Below are 7068 nucleotides of genomic sequence, written 5' to 3'. Positions count from 1 at the left end.
ATGTCTTCAAGTTCACTAACCTTTTGTTCTGCAATGTCTCATCTACCGTTAATCCTCTCAGATGTATTTTTCATACCACACATTATAGTTTGCGTCTCTAACGGTTTGATTTGGGCTTTTTTAATTCCTCCATGTCTCTGCTTAACTTTTTGAATGTATGAAATATATTTATAACTGTATTAATACATTTGCCTGCTAATTCTACACCATTGTTAGTTCTAGGTCAGTATCAACTGATTGATTTTCTTTGCTTCATTATGGGCCATCTTTTTCTTGTTCATTCCATGCCTGATATTTTAAAATTTAAAACCAAATATTGTGAATTTGACTTTGTTTTGTGTTGGATACTTTTTGTATTTATGAGTTTCTTCTTGGATGCAGTTACATTCATTGGAAACAATTTGATCCTTTCAGACCTGGCCTTTGAGATTCGTTAGGTGGGATTGTAACAGTGCTCAGGATGGGGCTCTTCATTCCCCACCACTGAGTCAAATTTTTGGATAATTTACCTAATTTCCAGTGAATCATGAGATTTTCCAGTCTGACTGGCAGAAATAGTCACTTTCTTTAGCTCTGTGTGAGTGCAAGGCACTATTCCTTCTATTCTTTTGGGTGTTGTTACCCCTAACCTCAGGTAGATTCCCTATAAACATTAGTTTCATACTATGTTGAATACTTAAGAGGAATCTTCTGCAAATCTCTGGAGTTTACTCTGTGCAGCTCTCTCCTTTCTCTTCTCTATGACTGGCAAATTCCTGGTGCCTTTATATCCCTAGACTCTAAGCTCCGTCTCCTCAACTCAAGGGGTCCAACAGGCTCCGTGAGGATTCCTGCTTCCTATGCAATGGCCTGGAAACTCTCTCAAGGCGGTTTGATGCAACAATAATGAGGTTCACTTAATTTGCTTCCTGTCTTTCTTGAAAATCCTTGGGATTTTTTTCTCTTTGTTTTAAAGGGTTTTTGTTTCTTTCTTTCTTTCCGGTTTGTTCTAGGTGGGAGAGTAAATCTAGTCCCTGTTATTACACCTTGATAAGCAGTGAAAGTCTATCTCTGTTCATTAGCTAACCTTTTCCTCCCTGCAGTTCCACTTGAATACTTCAAGTTTGTTCACCTTCCTTCTACATTTTCCCATTTACTCTTTAATTCCATTTCATAAACTTCTTTATTTCAGACATTACCTTTTCACTTCTTGAAGTTTTATTTTATTCTTTTTATGTCTATCATCCATTTCTTCATGTTATTCATGTTTTTAAGTCCTCGAGCATATTTTAGTATTTAACAATTTAAAAATAAAAGTTGTATTAAGATTCATGTCTATCATTTCTGGTTCTGTTTCTAATGACTAATTTTTCTTCTGATTACCAAAACTTGCTCTTTCATCGCATGCCTAGAATATTTTGTATTGGATTCTGGAGTACTGAATGTTTGGATTTTGGTATTATCTTTTCATAGATTTGAAGACTGTTTTGGCTTAAAGTAGTTATTGAAAATCACTTTAATCCTTTCAAATCTTATTTTAAATACTGCTAGGGATAATGTATCTCTTACTATTACTGCTATTCTATTAGCCTTCTGAGGTCTCAGTCTCTACTGATAATTGTAGTGTATTCAGCAAAGTCTTTCTACTCTAGCCAAACATCATTCAAACATCTCCCAGTCCAGTGTGAGATATTGGGATTGTTTAACTTATGTTTTAATCATGTTTGATTTTGGTCAACCTTGTGAAACAGTACTCTATTACTGAATAGATTAGAATACAGCCAAAGTCTCAAGGGTACCTGCATGCACATTTCTGGAACTTTTCTGTACATAGCTCTCTCCAAACGACTAGCAAATTCCTGCTACTCCTACCTTCCCAAACTCACAGCCATGTATCTCCAGCTCAATGAGAAAGTCATGCTCTGTGTGGGAGCCTCCTCCCTGCACTGCAGTCCTGAACGTTCTTCCAGAACAATGATAGAACTCACCTCATTGTTCCCCTTCTCTAAAAGATTACCCTCCCTCAATACCTGTTGTCCAATATGTGAAAAATTATGTCATGTATTTTATCCAGTTCCTTCCTTGTTTTCTGTGGAAAAGCAAATCTACTCTCAGTTACCCCATCATGGCGGATCGGGGAAGTCCTCGTGTGTCCCTCTCAGCACTTAAAGATGTTAATCTATTATCTTCCAGTGTACATGGTTTTTGAATGCTCTGCCATAATTCCTGTTTTTTGTTTCTCCCTACATAATATGACTATTTTTCCCTAACTTCAGTATTTTCCCATTTTCCTTTGTTTTCGGCAGTTTGAATATGACATGCCAAGGTGTTTTCTTTTGAGGTGGGAAATTGTTTTTGTTTTGTTTATCTTGCTTGTTTTAAAGTGGGGGCTGGTTTGTCAGAAGGTTTGCTTTTTGGTGTCTACTTCACCCTCATATTTTGATTTTCTCCATACACTGCACCTTATATAGAATCTATCTCTAACACGTCACTTGTTTACTTAGTGTTTTTTAGTCTACCAGTTTGGGGTGGTAGTCATGCTCTTCTATTCTGGTAAACTCTCATTCTTAGGCAAGTATTAGGTTCCTGGGTGTAGATATGAGCTTAACACATATTCCTGATCCTCCATCATTTGTGTTTTTATCCATATGCTACCAAAAATCTTTTCAAGAGAAAACTAGCATTATTAGATCCTAGCTATGTGACCTTAAGCAAAGGCATCATTTCTCTGGACCTCAGTTTTTTAAATGTAAAGTATAGATAATAAAACTAAAGAGATTAAACATTGTAAAAATAAAAATTAAAAAAGGGTAGGTATGGTGGCCCACACCTGTAATCTCAAAACTTTGGGAGGCCAAGGCAGGAGGATTGCTCAAGGCCAGGAGTTCAAGACCAACCTAGGAAACATAACAAGACCCCATCTCAACAAAAATATTTGAATTAGTTTATTAACCAATTAGCTGGGCATGTTGGCATGCACCTATAGTTCTAGCTACTTGGGAAGTATATTAGTCTGTTCTCATACTGCTATGAAGAAATATCTAAGACTGGATAATTTATAAAGAAAAAAGGGTTTAATGGACTCACAATTCCACATGGCTGAGGAGAAAGGCTTCACAATCATGGCAGAAGGTGAAGGAGGAGCAAAGATATGCCTTATAGGGCATTAGGCAAGAAAGTATGTTCAGGGGAACTGCCCTTTATAAAACCATCAGATCTCATGAGACATATTCACTAAGATGAGAACAGCAGGGAAAAAACTCTCCCCTATGATTCAATTACCTCCCACCGGGTCCCTCCCACAACACATGGGGATTATGGGAGTTACAGTTCAAGATGAGATTTGGGTGGGCACACAGCCAAGTCATATCAGGAAGCTAAGGAAGGAGGATCACTTGAGCCCATGAGGTCGAAGCTGCAGCGAACTACGATCATGACACTACACTCCAGGCTGGGTGACAGAGACCCTGTCTTTTAAAAGAAAAAGCAACTATGTTTGTGACATAGTGTTGTATATATATTTTCTGATTACCTTGCTAATAATAGCATGAGAATGGATGCATTGGAGCTTTTATTAATCAGGCAAAAGTTTTACATGTAAAACTCAGCTTTTGGGAAAATAATCTATTTCATCAGTTACTATCCAGAATGAAGATGAAGAATAGATGTTCATCTCTCAGATATGAATGTGCGTCAGAACATAAGGAGCTGAAAACAGAAACATATCAGATAATGGATGAAGGGAATAGAGTCAAGGGGAGCCCTCGGAGAATGAAGTAACTTTACTAACTGTAAATAGCATTCAGTGAAATTAAGTAACTAGAAGATATAGTGAGATGACATGTCAGACTAAGAAAACCCTCAGAAGTCAGGCAATGGTGAGTTTAAATCCAGTATCTTCTATTTATAAGATATCATAATTTGGGAAAACTATTTAATCGCTCTAAACCTTCATGTTTTTATCTGTAACATGGCGATAATAATGCCTCTCTCACAGATTTGTTCTGAGGATTAAATGAGATAATATATGTGAAAGAGCCTGAGAGATAAGAGGAGACTCTGTTCAGAAAACACATATAGTTGGGCCCAGATCCAGTCATCACTGGAAGTCAAGCATAGACAGAAGCAGCCTCATGGACACTCTGCCTCAGCAAGTAAAATAAATAAATAAATAAATAAATAAATAAATAAATAAATAAATAAATACAAATAAATAAATAAACAGCATGTCTACTAACCAAAGAGAAAGCTATCTACAGGGAAACAGCAACACAAGCCAAGAGAACACAGAGCCAAAACTCAGAAATCTAGGAGAGAGATGCCAAACAGAAGCTCAGATGCCAAGATTAGGAGGCAAGGGTAAAAGTCAGGTAGCACCATACAAGTATGCAGGAACAGAAATAGCCAGATTTGATGTTAAACAACACCGTGTGTTTGAAGCAAGTGGGGTGGGACTCTAGAAGGAATTCCAATCAAAGTTATTTCTGAGGAGACTTCCAACTTTAGATTTTTAGAATTCCATGGTTTTGCTTAAATATTTCTCATTACTAGCTCCCAGTTCTAGCCTTGGAGGCAGCATGAAAATTCCTGTGTCATAGAAAATGCTTACTGGATAGCTCTCAGCATCATGACTTTGGCTAAGTTACTCGTAAAGGACATTTGACACTCCTTTAATGACTTATTATCTATCCCCCTTCCTATGTTTGGAGTGTTCCCCATCTTATAAATATTGAATGGGGCAGAGCCTAGTTCTTACCACAGAAGCTAAAGAAATTGATGTTGCTTCAGGATAAACAGCTAATGCATGTGGGGTTTAATACCTAGGTGATGGGTTGATAGGTGCAGCAAACCACCATGACACATGTTTACTTATGTAACAAATCTGCACATCCCGCACATGTATCACAGAACTTAAAATTAAATTAAATTAATTTTTAAAAAAGAAGTTGATGCTGCTTTTGCACCCTCCACAACAGACAGGGCTCAGCCACTTGAATCTGCTGATCAGCAGCATCCACCATGGGCTTTGAGCTGAAAGCTCATAATCCAAAGAAGCAGGGCCAGGAAGAATCCGCTTCTGTAGAAGTTACCATTGCAAGATAGTGTTCAAACTTTAACATTGGCCTCCAGCATCCGCCATGATTGTTAGTTCTATGGTGGCAGCATCGAATCTTTCTTTCTGACCCAGGTTTCTGAGGTAGATTTTGGGTAGTGTTTTGCTGAGCAAATGCCAAACCTGATTCTCTAATCAACCTAATTATTTTAATAAATTCTCTGTTTTGAATCACACAAAGTCAGTTTCTTCAGTGCTGTGATTACATTACTCTTTAGCACAAGTTACCTCATCTATAAAATGGGAGAATACTAATTTCTGCCAATAGAAAGCTATGATAATTTACACTGAGAAAGGTATATAAAATGTTTGAGGAAGATCCTGAAATACAGTTTTGTCTTGTCAGTATTCGCTGTTATTTAGGCTTTTGTGCTTTACAGGGAAATTTGACAAATCCTGTTATTGAAAGCTCACAATAACTCACAAGATATTAATTGTACTAATCTGGGAACTCAGGTCCATTAATATTAAGCATACAGAATGAACAAAATGAGAGGTACTGGGGAAATTTCTACGCAAAACTGCCATTAAGATGGCTTATGAAACAGTGGGAATCATTAAAACCAGTGAGAGAAACTGAATGAAACTGAGAAGAGAGTACCAAGCTCTTAGTAACTCTAATGTTTAAAGGTTTAGTAGAGATGTTAGCAAGAAACACTGAAAACAAAAGGACAAAAAATTAGGAAAAATTGAGATTGGCCAAAAAGACAAAAGAAAATCATATTTCCAGAATGAATTGGTCAATTATTCTTAGCTTCCAATTCTTGCCCATTTTCCTTCTAAAGGAAGAAGAAATATATAGGGCTGGGAGGAATATCAATAAAATAAATGTGTAAAAGAGGAAAATGGGCTATGCTGACAAAGAAGGCAACTGACACCTGTGTTTGGTAGTTCCTAAGCAGAGTATCCCACCGTTCAATATAAAGTACCCAAGTGGAGACTGCCCTAGGTATATGAGAAAGAATCAATATCATGCAATATCATAGCTAGGGAGGTAGCTACAGGAATCTCCAGAGACATTATTATACTTGAAGTCAAAGTAAAGAATTATTCAGAATCTGGTTACTACATCTTTCAGAATATGATCCTGGTTTATCATTTTTAGGGGTCAGGAACAACATCCAAACTCAAAAATGAAGCCAAAAAGGGGATGTCTGGTCACTAACCAAGGGGGCTGAGTGTAAAGCCAGGGCTCACACATAGCATGGACCTGGAGCAAAAAGGAGGAAACCAACATAAACACACCATCAAACACACAGACAACAAACAGCTATTAATTAGTAGAGGGCCAAGGCATATAGACAAGTTAGGTAACTGCCAGGGTCTCAGTGAGCACACATTACCAAGAGCCACCCCCATCCACACTGTAGGAGAGGATTTGTGGGAACAGAAGAGCAAGGAGAAGAGGCTTCTGCTGTACTCAGAGAAACTGATTTCATGAACCTACAGGTGAGCACTTTCAGGGATCCCAACTGATGAGGTCTGGAGAGAGGGAAGGAAGAAGGGAAGAAAAGAAGGGAAGAAGAGGGTAAGGTAAAGACACTTGGAGAGTAAAAGAACTGGAAGAAGAATTTGGAAGGACAAAAGGAAACAGGAAAAGGAACGAAGAAGGCAGGTGGAAGTGAGAGAGAGAATGAAGGAGAAAATTAGGAAGAGAAGATCTATGTGTTAAAGCAGGAAGAACACAATTAAATATTAGAGTAGAGGGTACAAGAAAGAAGGTTTGAAGTATATGTAAACTGTAGTTCAGTTATTTGAGATCAGCCATAACACAGGGGGAAAAAATCACATCAGGTTTTAACCACCATAAGTACCAAATCGTTATGCTTCCTGCATTTATAAACAGATATCTTTTGGCAAGTGAATCAAAAAGGCCTCTACAAGATGTGCAATTCTGGGCTTCAATCCATTCACTCTGTGAATTAATTGACTTTATTTGAACTCTACTGTTTTCAGTTGGAGAATTCACTGTGAAC

The sequence above is a fragment of the Piliocolobus tephrosceles genome, chromosome 1 (assembly GCF_002776525.5).
Source record: "Piliocolobus tephrosceles isolate RC106 chromosome 1, ASM277652v3, whole genome shotgun sequence".
NCBI lineage: Eukaryota > Metazoa > Chordata > Mammalia > Primates > Cercopithecidae > Piliocolobus > Piliocolobus tephrosceles.
This window is presented reverse-complemented; position numbering follows the sequence as displayed.